The sequence below is a fragment of the Chamaea fasciata genome, unplaced genomic scaffold, assembly GCF_029207755.1.
Source record: "Chamaea fasciata isolate MVZ Bird 193981 ecotype frontalis unplaced genomic scaffold, bChaFas1.0.hap1 SCAF_1, whole genome shotgun sequence".
Classification (NCBI taxonomy): domain Eukaryota; kingdom Metazoa; phylum Chordata; class Aves; order Passeriformes; family Sylviidae; genus Chamaea; species Chamaea fasciata.
The window spans coordinates 146,368,178-146,385,840 of NW_027094086.1; positions in this window are offsets into that span (position 1 = coordinate 146,368,178).

A 17,663-nucleotide genomic window follows, 5' to 3' on the forward strand; every position below is an offset into this window, starting at 1 on the left:
GAGGGTCCAAGGTTCAGCAGTGGAGATGCAGGCAGCATGTGCCAGATGGCTCAGTGCCTCAGCTGAATCTGAACACTGAATCTGCTGGAGTCAGGGCAGCCCAGCAGTGTCCGTGAGCAGAAGTGTGCAGGCTGTTCTGCACAGGGACATCACATTCCCTTCTCCTGCTGCCTCTCCATCACCACCAGGCATTGCAGGAGAACCAGGGATTCCCACCAAGGGGAAGCACTAGCAGAGAAGGGGGCACTGTGCTTGGGGATACCAGGGACAGTTAATTCAGCCCCACTAACACTCAGTCCAAAGGCTGTTTCTTGGGAGTGACTGGAAGAGTGCCCTCACATGAGGAGTGCAGCCAGGAAAGGAACAAGTCATGCTGCAGTGGCGCAGGACTTCCAGCCAGCTGCTGGCACCCAGATCTCAGGCCACAACAGACAATTCAGCCTCCTGTTGACACACAGCTAACAGACTTGGGCCAGAACGGATCAGGATTCATTTAAGGAGATGGCTGGCCATCATTTTGCCTAGCACACTGGAGACTTGAGGCAGGGCCATGCTGCCCTGGTTCATGCCAGAACCCTCAGCTGGACCAGGTAGCAGCATCCACGTTTCTCCAGAGCACAGATGAAATCTGCTCTGCACACTCAGACGGGCTTTTTCCTCTGCAGTTTATGATCAGCTGGAAAAAATCCTCTCCTGGCACAGAAATACCTCCCACCACAAGAAGCAGTCAGGCATATAAGACCTCCCAATACGTGCTGTTTCAGGGCACCAAGCACAAGGCACCTCCTAAAACAGCCCTGAATGTTCCGAGCTGCATCTCCCTGCCACTTCTTAGTCCGACAGCAGCAGCAAGAGAGACCTGGGTGCTCCCAGCCATCCACTGATGGCAAGAGACCAAAATTCTCCCCAAGGAAAGGCAGGTGGGGCTCTGCCTGAACCTCCCAGAGAGGAGGTGCTGAGCAGATCCAGTGTTGTCTAAGCACTGAGAATTGGGATCTACAAGCCTTTCCTCCACCTTCTGTCACTAACCTGTAAAGAGGTCATGAGTGAAAACTTTGCATCTCTGATTCAATGTTTCACACGTTCTCTGTTCTTTATTTGGGGCATGATGAAGAGTAGGAATGTCTAGCATATATCTCAAATACAAGGCTACTGTGACCCAAACACAAAGCAATTCTCTGACAGGCATCTCCTCAAAAGTTACTGAATTTTTGCCTCTTGCTCTCCAGTACCACTTTTTCCCTTGGTTCATCTCTATTCCTGTTCATTTGCCTAAACCACAGAGCCCAGAATGAGATGAAGTTTGGGAAATGTTCTGGCATTATTTAAAGATTTAGCCCTGCTGCAACAAATCCTTTCATGCTTCTGGTTGTTAATTACAAGCAAATACTTTGATAGCCGTGGCAATTACTTAACTATCCTTCCACCTTTCAAACACTATGTCAAACTCTGTATAAATGCACATCTTAATCCAGTTTGATCACAACCTGAAATGAATAAGCTAAGAATAGGCTCTTGCAGCTTAACATGTGAAAGTTGAAAACATTTGCTTACTATTTGGGACCCATTTCTATTTGAATTAATGAGCACGGTGCTATAAATATCTAATTTCCATGAATTTCAAATAATGTGGGAACACATCTGGGATGTCAGTATTGGGGAAGAAGCATCTTTGCTTCTTTACTGCAGCAAAGCAGTGACATTTCCATTTTAACTCAAGGCTCCAGTGACTTCTTCCTGCCAACTCTTGACACTCTCTGGAGAATTTTTAGTCAGTGACCACTTCTGCTGGGAGAAACAATAACAGAGCCTGGCGAAACCCCACAAACTTTAATCTGCTTAATTAACTGTGATAGAAATAGTATTCACATGAACAAGCGAAAAGAACGGAATTGAGCCTATTAAAAAAAATCAGCATTGCTGTTAGAAAAGACATATTCATTGTAAGGAAGTATAATTCTCTCTGTATTAGGATGCTTGTCTTTTTATCTGTAGTATATTATCTTTCTGGATGTTACTATGAATGTGCTGCCTTCTACAGTGTTTTTTCTTTATCTGACAGCACATTCAGCTCCCTGATAGCAAGCTTTGCATTTTGAGTTTGAATATGCTTCTGCCACACACCTACAGCTTTCCATCACAGGCAATAAATGTATTTATTTTATTTTTTTTCTTGAATTATGTTTTGTGAAATGTTTTGTGTGCTCCAGACAGGTGTGGCTAGATATGTGCTAAAACTCTGCCGGAAACGAAGATCAGGAATGTTGAAGAATCCTGCTCAGACCAAGAGCTGAGACTGAGGATGGATGGATAGATGGATGGAGGGATGGATGGATGGATGGATGGATGGATGGATGGATGGAGAAATGTTAAGTCTCAAAAGAGCAGTTCCTGTTGTTGCTGTGGATTTTTCTTTTTTTCCTTTCAATGCCCAAGCAGACAATTGCTTCATTCCTCAATCAAAGTAGTTTTAGGTTCCTTATGTTCTTTAACAAGATCTAGCAGAGGTTTTCCACTGGAATAGATTTCCATCAGGAAAAATCTTATTGGGAAAACCAGCTCAGTTTATGCAATTGTAAAAATTTTGACAATTTTTTGGAGGAAAGATAAATTCTGACTTTTTATCAGCTCCTGTCTCAGCAGTTGACTCAGGCACAAAAACCATGCAGAACTGAAACCTCATCCTTTACAGATTTTCACATATCCTGGCTCCTCATGTAAAAAATTTGAATGAGCAAAAAAAAGAGCTGTATCCAATGACACCATTAATCATTTCTGCACTCTGTGGCATTAGACTTGAAATGTTTCTCTCTCGATGTTGTGAGAATAAAAAACCCTCTCCATGTTACTACTGCATTAAATTTCTCACCATGGCAGGGCATGGATGGCTGCCACACATGCCAGTGTGCTCAGAGCAAGGGAAAGGCTGAAAGGAAAACTCTGAGAATGGTCAAAATGCTCTAACTGCAAATACTTGGAGCAAAACTGTGCCAGCTTAGCCAACCCTGAGTCACAGGCTGAGGCACTGCATAATTGTAGAGAGATGTGGAACCTCTGTTCTTTCATTGGATATATTAACACAAGGGCAGCCTCCGGTACAAGTACAAATGCTGCAGTTCCTGACTTCTTCCTGTAGCTTTCAAACAGGTGCTGATTTTCTTTCTATTATGGGTGACATCTACTGAAATCCATGAATAAAACATGCTTGAAACTAGTTCCTGCAAAGGGTGACTTAACCCCCAGCCTTTGGTCCACAAATTCCATCTGTAGAAACAAAGAGAACAGGTTTGGTTCAGAGAAGCAGCTCTTGAGATCGCCAGAGCTGGACCTGTGAGCAATCCACACTTAATACAGAGTAGATTGATGGTTAAGGGGAAGGGAAGGGAAGGGAAGGGAAGGGAAGGGAAGGGAAGGGAAGGGAAGGGAAGGGAAGGGAAGGGAAGGGAAGGGAAGGGAAGGGAAGGGAAGGGAAGGGAAGGGAAGGGAAGGGAAGGGAAGGGAAGGGAAGGGAAGGGAAGGGAAGGGAAGGGAAGGGAAGGGAAGGGAAGGGAAGGGAAGGGAAGGGAAGGGAAGGGAAGGGAAGGGAAGGGAAGGGAAGCTCAGACTTTGCCAAAGAAATAATGTTTCCAGGTCCACAGTTCCTGAGCAAGTAACCTTCATAATTAACCACCACAAATCTCTGTAACTGATCTGCAAAACCATACTAATTAGTAAAGAGAGAGTTTTTGAAACATCAGACCTTTTCAAGGGAGAAAATACAAATATCAGAGGACAAATAATAGAGGAGATCAAAAGTTCTCTAAGATGAGGGAAGGAGGGCAATGTCCTCTGATGATCCATCCACCCATCTATCAGTAGTTGAACCACAATCAGGGTTACTCTTGGTAGTGAATTGGGAATCAGATCCCTGAATCTATGAAAAGTTAGCTAAGAGATGAAGGTTTGACCATGCACATATAATCCCTTGGACATAAACCACTGACCAAGGCTGAGACTAAGTCTGGATCTAGTTGCACCTCAACCCAACTCTGAGGAGGAGTTTAGAACGCAAGGGGTTCTTTCCTGAATCTCATGACTCAATGGGAACATCTCCCTGACAGTTTTGTTCAACTCTGTAACCATGTAGTAAATAGTCAAGTGTACCTTGCCACTGAATTCTGTACAACTAAACTCCATAAAATTGTTGGTTTATATCAATAAACATATTGATGCTTCTCTCTTATGAGTGAAGTACATTACTCCATACATGAGATCTGAAAAGAAACAAAACAAAACAAAACAAAACAAACCAGAAAATTAAAAATAATCACAGATAACCTTTATGTAAGAGATTTCTGGGCTGCTTTCATCCAGCATGGAGCAAAATTATCTCATCCCTGTCAATCTGAGAACAGAAGGAACAAAGTTCCTTGTCTTGGATTGCAGTAAAGAAGCTGCTTAGGACCCAGGATCAAACCCCAGTGCCCTCAGCCCAGTCTCTGCAGTGGAAGTCTTTCAAGCTCTGCCTGTTCACCACATTTTCAGAGACTGATCTTCAGTTCACATCTCCTGATTTTCTTGAATGTGCTGTACACCACCAGTTAATTACCTCTGTCTGAAATAGCCTCCTTAGCATATAAAGTCTCTCCAGGTCTTTTTTTTTTTTTTTTTTCTGCAGTGCACTGTGAAAGGAACTTTTAAAGTGAATTACAGAAGTAACTGAAAACCAATGAGGTTGCAACTTGAGCATTTTCAGATTGAAAAGGGCAGATGAAATAGACGACATGGTAATTTTTTCTAAAAAAATCCAATTTGATAATTCCACTCTTAAAAAAATATGTCAGTATATATCTTTTGGTTAGGATTTTTAAAAAGTGATATATAGGTATCTAACTTCGCCAGATAAATGGCCTCATTCTTCTTCTGTTGGGGGCTAAAGCCTTTCTAGAAACAGTCCTCTCACAGAGGGAATCTCAGGTTGGAAACAAAAACTCCTCAGCTGCCAAGAGAGCAGTCAACAGGTGCAAATATTGGCTGTTTAACCTGCCAAAGAGAGGCCAAGATCTGAGTTAAAAGCTGAAGAGAATAAATATTTTTAAAAAGGGATAGCTTGACATTTGTTTTCATCTTGAAAACGTGCAAACTCACCAGAAGCACTAAACAGATCAGCACAAATTGAAAATAAACTACAACACAAAGTGAATATCAAGGGACAGGCAGAAATGGAACAGACTGGACCAACAATGTTTATTTTCCCTAGAGGAAAAAAAAAAATGTAACTTCCCCATAACACAACAAAAGTTATAGACTTTAAAGAAGAGAAAGGCACAGATTTCAGTATCCAATTTATTATTACATCTGGGCTTCATTACAAAATAATTAATATGCTGCTGCCAAAAGATAAAACCAAATTGCACAGAACAGTCCTGATTTTCAGCCAGCCTTAAGACGTTTTCAGAGCAGAATACAGAAGAAGCCTTTAAAGTAACACAAAAGGTGGACAGAGTGATAAATAATGCATGTCAGGAAGCAGCCTGTACTTGCCACTGAGGATCTCTTGGCTTGATCCCCTGGAAAATGGGATCTCCATCACTGGGGTTCTGTGGAAGGCAAAGAGCTGAGGGATCTTGTTCAGTTGGAAACGTGTGGACATGCCCTGGCTGGTTCCCTGTGCCATGAGGGCTTTGCAATGTTCAGCAGCACCCAGAGAGTAACAGAGCCCTGCTGAAAGCAGCTGTACTGACTGCAAAAATACAGTGCTGCAACTCTTCTTTGGCCTTGAGGTTTGACTCAGATGTGACCCCAAAGGTGAGAAAAAGGAGTTGCTCCCTGCTGGGAGTGGCATGTCAGAGTTCAATTCCCTGTGTTCTAACACAGCTCAGAAATTTCAGCATCATAACAGTGTTGTTCAATTGGCCCATCACTGTTCTCTGCCTGTTGCAGCATTTTCTTGGGATGCTGGAAGCTAATGCCTGCTTGAACAGCCTTTCAGCAACCTCTGTTCCCTATGTATTCCTCAATTTCCCTTGTGATATTTGGCTATACCCAAAGATCAACATCAAAACATGCTTTAGTTGCTCATATAACACTCACATTTTCTTCTGAAACTTTGCTGTCAAGCACAGGACTTGACTATGACTTTAAACAGGCAGCGAGCTCTTGTTGCCTATCAATCCACGAGTGAAACCCATCCTCAAGTGAAGATGATGCACACCAACAGTACAACACTGCAGCCTCCTTGTCCTGGATCAATAAAACATGCTCTTCATTCCTGAAGAGTGTGATTTTCTCAGTCTGATCTCTTTCTCATCTTTATTTGATGGAAGAGGCAGCTTTGTAGAAGCACTGTGCCTGGTTAGACAGCAAAACTCTTTAATGGTTTATATCACTGCTCTAAAAATCTAAAATTCACCTCAAGCCACAGCAAGGGAGGAGGATACAAGTCAGCTTACAGAAAATTAAGTATGCATGTATTCCAAAAACTTCCATTGCCCTTTTTCCTTCATGTAATGAAAGAACTGGGAAAGCAGGGATGTTACAAAGAGAAAAAAAATTGCCAAAACCTCATGATCAAAGCATTTTAAGGAGCAGCAGAGGAATTGAGTGATTAGCACAGCATGTATGAGTCCAAATGAATAAAAACCAGGGTTTCAGTGAGGAGACCTCAGAGCTCCATTGGAGAGAGGCATTTCCGCCTCTCTCATAAAGAGTGTTGGGGAATGGAGATCCTCTCTGCAAAGGTAACAAGTAGAATTCAGCAAAAAATCATGGCTTAAAACACTCAGGTCACTGCACAGCCCCCTGGTCTTGCTCTCTGCATGCAGCAAACATGAGAATAAAGCAAAGAAGGGAGATTCTCAGGGAATTCTCTTCAGGGTTTTGCAAATTGAGGCTAATTAAATGTCACAGAGGAGTTTTGCTCCCAGCCAAGTGAAGGATTTGTGTGTTTACACATATCGCAGGCATGTCATGCAGAGAGCTATCAGAACTAACCTGATGAAACAGGAGATCCCAGAAAATCCCCTTTTCAAGCTTGTGACCTTACAAATAATAAGCAATTAGGAGTATTCTGTATTTATCCCTTAGGAGCTCTGGGCATCTCCCAGTGCCTAAAGGGAGCCTACAAAAAAAGTTGTATAGGAATTTTTTTACAAGGGCATGTAGTGATAGAATAAGTGGGAATGTCTTTAAACTGAAAGAGGACAGACTCAGGTTAGATATTTGAAAGAAATTCTTTACTGTGAGCATGGTGAGGCACTGGCACAGATTGCCCAGAGAGGTGGTTGCTGGAAAAGAGAGACCCTACAAAGAGCTCCCATGTAGTAGAAAACAACTGTGCAGGGACTACCAAATGTCATGCTTAAATACAAAAGTGAGAAATATTTTTCAAAATCCAGCCCCCGCTGTCCCGGTCTCTCAGTTCCACTATCTGTAAAACTGGAGCAATACTAATCTAATGTAATTCAATCCAATCTACAGCAATCAGTAGTTATCTGTAGCAAATCTCAACAGAGGCTTTGAGGAGCTAAAACATTACAGCAATGGAGCCCACAGACACATCCTGGCTGATGACTGTCTCCTTTTCACTCCTTATCTCCGCCCTTCTGAGGATAATGCATCTAAAACACAGTTCACTAAGTTCTAGTAGAGTTTTGAAAATTGCTTTCTAAAGTGTGCATGTTTTCCCTTAGGAGTTGATGTTTTCCCCACAGATTTTTATGAGTTTTTCTATCACTTGGCTATAAAGTTATTTTGTAATAGAAAAATATACCTTCTTTAAAAAGCACAACTAAAGTAAGAAACCATCTAAATGCAACAAGCCAGGCCTACCCACCAGAAAAAAAGACTAAACCAACTATATTTCCCCTGAAATAACCTTCCTAACATTTGCATCTCTCAGAGGTCTAAATATTTTATCTCTTCTTTCCTAAATATTAAAGAACCAGGGTAGAACTAAATGCTAAGATTTAACAGTGCTAAGACTGTGGGTATAACAAGAGCTCTTGGCCACACTGACACTGCCTCATTTTTCTTTACCATCAGCCCTGTGCTGAATTAAGCCCACTGAGGTTGTGACAGGAGGACTGAGGGAAATGTCACCTTGCTGGCATTTAACCCACCTTAAGGGGGTGAAGAATGAGCCTTGGCTTTGGACACTGAAGTAAATACCCCATCGTTAGTTCTTGGACCAGTAAGGGGAGGGCAATCTGCTGTGCAAAAAAAATACACGGTACCAACAGAAACCAGTGTATTTTTCAACACAAGATCTCAGTATTAATTAACTTTATTTAGAGCAAAATACACAAACTAAGGCATGGCCTGAGTAATGAGTGACTAGCTGATGTTTGTCAGGGTTCCCAAAGGAACCAGCAGTCAGAGACACCAACATTGATATCATGCTCACAATTTCTGGCAAAGCATGACTTAACCTTGCCTGCTTTATCTACATCTGCCTTCTGCTCCACACAGAGATTCATAAATCTTCTGTGCACTGATATCAGCATTGTTGCAATCCTTATTTGCCTATTTAAAGAGAACTGATATCTTCAAATTCACGTGAGCATCCTTTTCCTGTTGGTCCAGACAACAGGCAGCCTCTCCAAGGATTCATCAAGATTGAAATGCAGACATCAGTCTAAGTCTGCTGCCACAATTACCCTGATCAGAATTAGCAAAGCTTTTCTAAAACCTGAATTTTAGGAAAATAGACCTCGTCTTTTTTCCCCAAGCTCTCACTGCTGTGCCTTGTATTTTTATAGATAAATCACTCTCAGCTTTGCAGATTACACTCTGGTATTCAGCCATCCATCTGGACACACAAGAAATGTCCTGGCTCTTGGGAAATGGCAGGCAAGGATTTAATACCATAATTCTCCCTGGCTTTTCTTACCCACACTGACAACTAGCAGCACAGTAGACGAGGCTGATGCTACAAGAGGGATGCGATTTGAGATTAGGATGTCTACACTCAGGTGTTTATATGAGTACCAGGTGTCTAAACTCCTATTAGAGTCAACAGGGATCTAGTCAAAAGAAATCAATGGAATATAAGCAGCAAGTCAGGGAGCAGCCGGCCCACAGCAACCTTGCAGTGAGTTTCATCACTCCCTAAACACCACTATGTCTCATTGACTATAATGGGAGCTTAGGTATTGCCCGTCCAATTCCACTGACTAAATGAGGGTATCTAGCATCATTTGAGATGTCCCAGCATCTCCAAGACATACTGTTGGTGCTGGCAGACACAACACAAGACCTGTGGAACATTCATGTCCTTGTGGAACAGCAGCTGGAAGAATACGTGGCGTGTCTCACACACCACTGGTGCAGAAAAATCCTGCTCCTAGGTTATATATGAGCAGAAATAAATGTCTAAATATTGGTGCTGTAATCCTAAAATTAATCCTATTCTTCAAGGATCACCTTACACTGGTTTTCCAATTAGTGCAGAGAGGGAATTTCAGTCTTTTTGAGGAATCATTCAAGTCAACACCCTTGCAGAACTTTGGCATTTGTCACCTCTGCAGCAATACTGGCTATAAACTTGTTACTTTTTAAAAAAAAATTTTTGGTTGTTGTTGTTTTGGCTTTGTTTTTGTTCTATTAAATGAAATTGGAAGTCTTGAAAACCCCATGAAATCTCATGCTTAGTAAAGCTGTTGTACTGGTGCTTAGAAGTGCTGTTACAGCACGCAGAGAGACAGAGCCAAAATGTGAAGATTTGTTCATATTTACACATCAAAAAGGCAGTGTCACTCCAGTGATGGTCCAGTACAACTTTTCTCACTCATCAAAAAATATCTCCTTTTTTGGCAAACACTGTCACCTGGACTCCATTGTGCTGTTGACAAGATCAGGCATGCTGGCTTTCAAATGACACATGGAACGGTAAATACCTTTTCTTCCACACAATGTAAACATATACCTTTGCCCTGGTAACACCTATATTTTAATACTTTATTGCAGTATTTGGGTGCATCTGTGCATCTCAGCCTCTGCAAAGTATAGCTGCTTCTCAGGTAATTACACTCAGTGTTCATATGAATGTTGTTACAGTCTTAGTCAAATGGCTAAGTCTGGAAACCACAATGGTAGGACCACAGTGAAATTTGCTCCCTTTTCCAATCTCTTTTTAATTTCTACTTCCAAGCATGAGAGTATAAAAGTGACAACTTCCATTGAATAAAATATTGATTTTTTTTTTCTGAATGATGTCCATATCAAAATCCAAATTTAACAAATGTTAACAAGGAAATAAGAAAGGATTTTCAAGAAAGAATAAGTACTTTCCAATTAAGAATAAGTGAAAGAATAAGTAATAACGTCTCTACAAACTCTAATTTAAAGTTCTATAGGCCTCATTTTTGTACAATCACTAAAAATTTAAGCACCAGGAACTATTATTCTTCATCACTGATCCTTAAATAAACTTTATGTTTTGCACTGGAGAAGCTTTAGAAGCAATTCTTCCATCAGAACGCAAGAGATTTAGGTACGTTGCCACTGCTGGCATTACTGGAAGTTAGACATGGATATCTTTGCTGTTCTTAGAGAAAACCAGGACAATCTCCCTCTCTTTCAGTTAGTCCATATCAGCTGCCAATCAGAATTTCTCTGGTGAAAAATACATGTTGTAAAATATAATGAAGCTACAGCAGGAAAGTATGTGAGGAAGGCTAACTGTTGGAGGTGCCTTACAATATTCTGCTGTCAAATATAATTCTAGCATTTTTCTCATAATGCTGTGATAGTGAACAGCATTGATCATTTCCCATTAAAATCATAAAAAGCACTGAAGTTTTGGGGTTTTTTTTAAAGGATAAAAGAGGAAAAAAATGTTAACAACAAATCCCTGCCATAACTAAAGAGTTTGAGCTTTCATAAACAACTTTCCTTCCTCTTTCCTTGCTAATACCTTCATCACTTTCACTGTGGTCATGCGTGGCTAGAAATTCTCGATGCAGCTTCTGAATGGCAGTTTGAAATATTTTCATAAGAGCCACTACTGCCTTTTCAGTGGCCTATTGAAGACATCTGTGCTTCAGTCCAAATCAGCCCTTTAGTGCCCCTGAGCTGGACAAACCAGCAAAGCAGCTTATTTTTTGTGCTACAAATGCCCTGTACAGGCAAAAATATACACAGCTTAGGAAGAAAGCAAGGCAGGCAAATTTCCCTTATCAATTAATGTAAAGGAAAACCAGCTGGTTTTATTCACCAGAAAGTAAATTAGTTTCTTTGTAAAATGGAGTATTCAGTGCCCTCCCCTGCCATTAAGAACCCCACCCAAAGCAGTAGGAGCAGCGCAGGCATAGGAAGGAAGCAGAAATGAACCCTAAATGAGAGAGTGAAAGATACAGACAGGACACAGATAAGTTCTGTAATACTGCTTCAGCCTTAGGGAATTCTAACAATATCGAGATAACTCAAGTGATTAAAGTTGGAACCAGTCAGAAAATGTGAAGGTAGAGAACATGCAGAGATCAGGACCTGGGAAATTGAAGGATAGTCCTGACCTGCTGGAGGAGAGATCTCTAACAGTAAAGAGTGGCTAAAACTGGAGTAAATGACTGAAAAACATCAGTGGTCTCTGCTGGCAGATTAACTGTGCAACGGGTGGTCAGGCAAGAGGACTGGCAGTGAGGCAACACAGTGTGACAAAGGGAAATGTGTTTCACTGCCTGCTCCCAGTGGGCTCCAGGTGCAGCCCTGAGAGGTGTAAGGGGAGCCCCATGACCATCAGTGAGCTCACACAGATATCACAGCTAAGCACTGCGAATATAAAGGGAAGAGTAAAGTTCGAAGCTTGAGGATGACCATAAAGCAATGAGCAAATTTAAAACATAAGTTCTTTTATGTCAGAAGCAGTATTCTGCTATCTGGATGGAGAGGTCCTTGTTCAATTGAATCCCAATATGCAACTAGCATTCCTGTGGAGTGCTGCAATAGAAATAACACTGATATAAGTCCCTGATGATGGCCCTTTCCTGGACTTGTAACCTGTGAAAAACTCTCTGATCCTCCACTTAGGAGAGGTAGTTAAAGCAGTGGCAAAGGCTCTGTGTGAGGTCATTATCTAGCAAAATTGGACTTGAATATAAAACTGCACTAAAAGTCTGCAAACACTAGGATGGCTGGGATGCTGAGGGAAAGTCCAAGAAAAGTCAGAAGCCTAGAAGCATAAACTAATACATTAAAAAATGAAATTGTATGGTGTATCTGCTGTCCTGAGTAGCAGTAAATTACCAGCAGCAGCACACATCTGTCTGCCATAATTTCAGGCTCTTCCCAGCATTCAAATTTTAGATGCCATCTGCAAATAAGAAAAGCAGCTTATTTTAAAATGTTGATGTCCTGCCCTTTGTCAATTTGCCAGAAGACCTGAGAGGGGCCCAGTGCCCCCCATCTTTGTCATATTCCAACTTCTCCCTGGGGCTCTCACAAAGGACAAGCCCTGACTTTGTGTATTTTATTCTGCCTAGTTGAAGACTTGACACCTAGGAGAGCTGTGCATGCTCTCTTTTCAAATAGCTCAAGGTGTTGTAATCTTAACAGCCTTCCTTTCAAGTTTGCTGAAAAATTGATGTGGTCCCTGCTTATCCCCCATGTGCTCCATGCCTGCAACACAGCTCTGGCTTTTGTGTATACTTCCCTCCAAGGTTGTCTTTTGGGGCATGGTTTGGATAACATGGAACAGGGCCTGTGCAAACAACCATATCTCTGTCCCTCCTCTACATTTTTTCCTCCATTCCAAGGAATCAATGTCACCAAAATTTGTTAAATTCTCAGATTTTAAGCAGAGTAACAAGGCCAAAAAAAAAATATGGGAACCCCACTTAGCGGATTACAAAGTTGTCCTCTACCAAAGAGCTCACAGACCGTGCAAGGGAATTGCTCATCCTTACTTTCACTAAAAAACTAAAGCATGGGCAGAACATTTGTCCCAGTGAGGTGGAACTATTGCTGACTTCTGTGAGTTCACATCAGATCCCTAAGACCGTGCTTACACTGGCAGGTTGTAAACAGGTTAGAGAAGTTTTTCTTGATGGCAGCAGTGTCTGGCCTTGAAAGTCAGCTGCCACTCATGATAATGTAGCAGTGTGAAAATGTAAAGCCTAAACCACTTGGGCATTATCCCAATGTAGCTCAGGGCTTAACGCAGGAATCATTAGAGCAAGACATTTTCCTGAAGTGTTTTAGCCAAACTTTATTCATGAAAATGCCATGAAATGCAAATCATCCTTGACTATAACTGGGTAAATATGTGGTAAATCAGTGCTACCTGATGATCAAACTATTTCACTGATAAAAAAAATAAAATAAAACAGAATCCCAGCATGTCAATCTACCTATTTGAAAACCAGCATAAAACTCCCCAGTATAATGCAAAGATCAGAGACGTCAAACTCTCCAGGCTAGGCACAGGCAAACTGCATGAAAATAAAGAAAAGCACTAAATAAATAAATGAATGAAACCAAATCACTTTCCTGGGTTTACTTAACAGTGCTGATACAGAAAAAAGCCAAATACATTCTACTGAGCAAGAAATTGAGTCTGAAGATAATCCCTTTTCTTTTCTTTTTTTCTGTAGCCTAGAGGCCCTTTGTACTCCCATTGAAATTGTGGCCTCAAGTAATCCATACAGCATTCACAGCATGCTATTATATCTATTTTATTGGGAAACACAATAATCAAAATGCTAAAATAAATCTTCTTCCTATGATTTGATTTAAGCATTGAAGTATTGAAGTGGCTAAGCTAATTTATTTTGATTATCAGCCCATTAGTCTTGGTATTATAAATTAACCCCACAATTTTGACAGAGCTTCCAGCTACCTAATGTCTGAAAATCTGATTTTGTTTAAGCACATATCGTGCTAAGATTTATTTTGGAAATTTCAATTAATCAGTTCTGGTCAATAAAAAGTTAATATAAAGTGGTTTGCTGTTAAATGACATTGGCACTCACACATTTGCTCTGTCCTATACCAGTTAAAAAGCCATTGCAGATTCTCAGCTACAGTGCTCAGAGCTCTGGCTGCATTTTTAAAGCACCAACTGTTAGTTAATTTTGTTAGCATAAACACCCAATAAAATTTTATGGTGTGTTCAACTCTCATTAAAGATGAAAAACAGCAGCAGAGCAGCACCCACAAACAATCAGGGATGGTTCTGTCACTGCTGTTGCCCAGAACTCATTCAGATTCAGGGCTCAGGGCTTCCTGTGCCTGAGGACACTGCAGGGATACAGAGCACGAAATCCCACACACTGCTGCAAACCCCTGGAGTTCCACACAGCTCTCCCATAACACTCCAGGCAAATATTTCATGGGGGAGGAACAGTCTTTCTCCATTCCCTAAAATAACAGCTGTTGTAGGCAAAGTATACCCTTGCTGGTGCATATTTGCTCAAGTCGACAAAAACCACAGATCCTTCTGCTCCCCATCACCCAAAATATCCTGGACAAGATGCTCCATCAACACCAGGGCTGGAGGAGCCTGCTGTTCCTCAGGTTGTGTCCTGTGGTTTGATTCCCTCCAGTCAGGGAAAGCACAAACCCTGCCAGGAGGTTTTCTGATCACTCAGGACATTTACAGTGCCAGCCTGGCCATCTCCTTTTGTCTTCCCATCCTTCAGAGGGGTGTTTGAACCTTCCACTGAATTTTCTGGTCCTGACCCACCATCATTCTTCTTGCCAAATTCCCTGTTAGGGGGACTTTCATGAGACAGCTGACACTCAGACAGTTGCAGGAAGTGCTCCAGAGAACACGGCTGGAATTACCTGCCAAAAGCCATCAGGTTTACAGGTAGAATTATAGAGAGAGCAGATTTCACTGTCTGAAATAATAGGAAGATCAAATCAAGAAGTTCCCACAGCTGTTACTCCTAAAATCCTTAGGGCTGCATTGCTTAAGGCCGTAGAAATTTCTAAAATCATCCTTCCATTTACAGCAACAGAAGCAGAATATCTCTCACTAAATTCTGCACCTGTACCAGATAGCGTCCACTGAAACTTACAATTTACAAGAAAGTCAGAGAATATAATAAAAAACAGTTTCAAACACTTTCCCTTAAGTTCCTTGGCATGTCTTCTTGATTTAGAGTTCACCATTTGAAGTTTTGATGTGTTTCGCTTCTGCTGCTTTGTGAAAGTTCCTCCCAAAGGATGCAGAAGATAGAGGATCTTCACAAATTGGTACAGGGGAAAGACCTAAATCAACGCTACACGGTTCCACTGCTTGTGCAAAATGAAACCTTGTTCCTTAAGGAGCCAAACTAATATCTGGATCCCTAATGGACAGAGGACCCAAGTGTACAGTTTTCTCTCTCTTCTTTGCCCACAGGTTTTTCCTGCTGAAACCTACCCTGGGCAAGGGATAACATGCTTCATGGACATGCTGTTTGGACGTGGAAAGCACATGCTGATGAGCCTGCTGGCTCCTAAATGGACGATGATTAGCATTTCCTTATTTTCTGTGGCAGAAAAGTTCAACTTTAGTCTATTATCTCTACCTAGCCTGAATTTTTTGGTGGTTTACTCCTGGCACTTCACTGCCGCAAAACCATTCTCCAGATTCTTGCTTCTTACTGTCAACTTAAACCATAAACACACTGAAGGCCAAGCCATTTCTGTCTGTGTGGGGTCACAGTATCCAGCAGGATGGGGCATTGATCTTGTCTGTTTCTGTCACGCAATGCTATATCAGACTACTCTGAAAGGCTGATGTTTTTAGATGGAAGTGTAATTTCTAAGGGACTGCCCCCTGAGTAAGGCTGGATTTTGGAGATAGCTGACCGATCATGTTTTAAAGCCCTGGCAGCTACATCGAGTCCTACTTTAATACTTATTAGGTGTGGAATTCGACCTTGCATTCCCACTAGAGCATTAAAATTAAGAAACTCAAAAATACACTGCTTAGGTGTGCTCATGGAGGCTAACTTACCAGTCACAGTAAAATACAATGTGCACATAAAGCAGAACTTGTTTCTGCTTCAGCAAGAGTACAGAGGAGCCAGCACAGCTTCCTTATCTTAATTTTCTGCATCCAAGAGTCCTAGAAATGCTGTGCCTCTATTGCTTCCATAACTTTGGAGGTATTGAATCTCTCTGCAATTAAACCAACATAAATAAGCAGTAATTCAATTGAAATCAGTGGAATTCATGTGAGGGGAATAGCTCACGTAAAAGAGAAGATAATTAGATTTACCCAGTGTAGATGTAATAATCTCTTATTAATCGTTTAAGGAATAAACTATAAAAACACACTCCCTCATAATCTGTTAAAAGGACATTATGGACCTCTTGCCCACAGCTGTACGAATGTTGCACTGTCCCTTTAGATCAGGGCAGCCACAACATCCTACATCAGCAGCTTGTTTTTCTCACAGGTTAAATTTGTTCTTTTCAAAACAATGAGAGAGAGCAACCAGGGGTACAATCAAAACCGCATTTTCAGTTCAGCTTAATTGAGTGTGCCTTACTTTAACAAACACTTTACATTACTGCACTGAGTTGTTTTCATACCCGCATTCTTACATACCAATACTGCTAATTAGGACAATTGTTTCGCCTTTAAAAGGAAAGAAAAAAAAAATCTGTCCAAATGATTTGCTGTTATTCTTAGGCATTCATTATTGCTGATTAACAGTGAGGTTATGGTTAATCAGGAGGATGTCCTAACTTTGTTTCACTAAGCTTTTATTACTGCTTACATAATTAATGCTGAGAGAGGAAAGGTGGTTTTTAATATTTGCTACAGTCCAAAATGTGACATGTGTTGACACCAACAAAATCCATGATGGAAACAAGCGCATTTGTTCAGGCAACTTTTTTTCATTTTATCATACAGGGACTCTCATCACTGCTGTTGAGGCAGGAAAACAGGATTGGAATGAGGAAAACAGGATTGTCTCTCACCCACAAAACAGGATTGGAATGAGGAAGAGGTTAAAGTCTAGCGGCACAAAATGAAGATATAAATGCCTAATAAGCACATAATCTACCCTCCAAACACATATCCAGTTTGAGCATTCATGGTGGTGCCATAAGCTGCATATGAAGATGGCAAAGGAGCTGGACTGACATCTCACAGGACAACAGGAATCAGATTCAGGTGGCCTGATACAGAAGATGTGCACTGACCATAGCCAAGACTGAGATCCACACAAAACAGCTAAAACAGCTGCAACTGCTCAAAAGCACAGTCAGAGAGAAGTCAGAAGAGACGGAATAGCAGCAGGGTTGTGCCAAACAACAGGTCCTAATGTACTGCTGGGGTTGCTGTAAAGAGCTGGGGGTTTAGACCGTGCCCTCCAAATTGTGCATGTCAGCCAGTGGTTTGGCTAAAGGTATTTTCATCCCAAATAAAGAGACAGTGCATGCCCCTGTCTCCAGGACACACTGTCAGTTTCCATCTTCCCCAATCCAAAGAACAGCCCTGAATTCTGCTCTGCCCCTTTTCCAAAATGAGAGATGGGAAGGCTCTTGCTGTGGAGCAGCCTGTCTCCTGATGGGTACAACAGGCCCCAGCAGAATGGAAGCTGGTGGGTCTCTGTATCCTCATCAGGACTTAGAAGGAACCAGATCCACAAATCCTGCTCCAAAGGACACCTTCTATCTCACTAGGTGAGGGTGGGGATGGTCTTGAGATGAAGAAAGAAATTATCCCAACTATTTCTGTAGAT